The following is a 2,184-nucleotide window of genomic DNA, read 5'->3' on the forward strand; positions in this document are numbered from 1 at the left end:
GGGTTGCCCGCAGCCGGCATGTCTGTCTCGCGCGGCTTTGGCGAGGGCGACGGCGTCGTGGATGAGCTGCTTCTCGGTGGCGATGACCAGCGTCTGGGCCATCTTGGAGCTCTGCGTGGCGCAGTCCATGGAGCGGCGATAATCGCCGGCTACGGTAATGACCCCCTTGGGGCCAGGCAGCTTCATCTTCAGTACCCATAGTGGGGCACCGCCATGAACTTGGTCAGGGCCGGCCTGCCCAGGAGCGCGTGGTAGGGACTGAGGTGGTGCACCACCTCGAACTGGATTCTCTCGGTGCGGTTGTGGTGCGGCTTCCCGAACATCACCTCCGGCCGTGATCCGGCCGATCGGCTGGCAGCAATGGCCCGGCACGATGCCATGGAAGACGGTGGGGGTGGGGCGCAACTCGGCCTCCCGGATGCCCAGCCTTGCGGGCGGTGTCGCGGTAGAGGATGTTGATGCCGCTGCCGCCGTCGATGAGGACGCGCGAGAAACGCACGCTGCGCCGGGTTGTGCCGATGGTGGGGTCGAGGACCATGGCGTAGCTGCCCGGCTTCGGCAGACAGCCGGTGTGTCGCGGCGATCAAAAGTGATGGCCTGCTCGACCGGTTTAGGTATCGGGGGACCGGCGGTATGACCGCGTTGACCTCGAGGGAACGGCGCTCTTGGCTCGTCCCGTCCTCGGGCTCGGAGGTGAAGATGATGTAGGTGGCGTCTTCGGCCAGATATCGGCCGGCATGGTGCACTTGGTTAGCCTCGTGGTGCTCGAGGTTGGCGTTCGCGCCGGCTTGGCTGCCCGGCCCGCCGGCCGGGTGGAGGCGGGGAGGCGGGAGGGGTTCACCGCTTGTCACCGCTTCATGAAGTGGCGATCGCGGGTGGTGTGGTTGGAGGGGTTCTTGCCGCCGTGGTACTTGCACGGCGAGTCGAGCATCTGCTCGAAGGTGTACTTCGGCTTCCACCGCCGGTCTTGCTTCTCGGCGGCGGCTGGCTCTGCCGCGTTGTTCCGCCACGGCGGCCACGTGGGCGGAGCCGCACCGGCGGTCCGGCTGGTCGTTGTGACGCTTGCCGCGGTAGTTGTCCCGCCGGCTGCCGTGCGAGGCGCCCTCGGCCGGCTTGTTGTTGTCCCGTCTTGCCGAGGCCGGTGAAACATCAGCCGGCGCCTTGCCGGCTTCCTCTGCCGCGTACTTGTCTCTGCGATGACCATCAAGGCGGCCATCGTCTTGGGCTCGCCGCGGCGTAGCTTGTGCCACAAAGATGGTGTTGGGTCGGCAGCCGCCCATGAAGAAGCGATGGCTTGCATCTCGTGCACGCCCTCGCAAGAGTTGCGCATCTCGCACCAGCGCGTCGGTACGCGCGATCCGTCTCGTCCGGGCCCCGCTTGCACATCTCAAGCCGTTGAGGGCGACCCGGCCGGCGATAAGTGCCGGTGAAGTTGCTGATGAAGGCGGCTTCGAAGTCCAGCCAGCCATTTATGCTGCCGGCTGGCAGGTTGTTGAGCCACGTGCGGGCGGAGCCGAGTAGCATGAGGGGGAGTAGCGCACAGCCCGCCGCTTGTTGCCCTTGGCGATGCCGACCGCCGTGGAGTAGTCCGGCAGCCGGTCTTCCGGCTTGGCGGTGCCGTCGTACTTGGGGGTGTCGCGCGGGAGCCGGAAGCCATCGACCATGGGCTCGTTGAGGATCCGCGGCCCGAAGCACTTTGGGCCGGCTGGCCCCTCTTCTTCGCGATGCGGGATTGAACCAGCCGGCCGAGGCGGTCTCGGGCGTCGGCTGGCTCGATGCGCGGGCCCAGCCGGGAGTGTGCCGGCTGGCGTGCGCCGCTTGCTTCGGAGCCGGCCGGTGATGACGGCGGGGCCGAGTCTTGCTCCCGGTTCCGGCTTGGAGGGGGCCGGCTGCGGGCCGCCGCTCGGTGGTGGCTTGGCCGGCCCGAGCCGTGCGTGGCCCGGGAATCATGGCGCCGGCTTGGTGCCGGGAGGAGGACTCGGCCGTGTCCCCGGCGCCTTCCTCGTCGTTGCCTGCGGCTCCACGAGCGTGAGAAGCCTGGGGGCATTGACATACCCGGGGGTCGGCGATCCGCTCGTTGGCTGCGTTGAGCAGCTCGCCACCCGCCCGGTCCGGCGGCGTAACTCTTCGCCCGAAGGCGGTTCAGCTCTTCCGCGGCGGCTTCGCCGCGCGCATGTTCTTGTC

Source organism: Lolium perenne, chromosome 7 (assembly GCF_019359855.2).
Source record: "Lolium perenne isolate Kyuss_39 chromosome 7, Kyuss_2.0, whole genome shotgun sequence".
In the NCBI taxonomy this organism is placed as follows: Eukaryota; Viridiplantae; Streptophyta; class Magnoliopsida; order Poales; family Poaceae; genus Lolium; species Lolium perenne.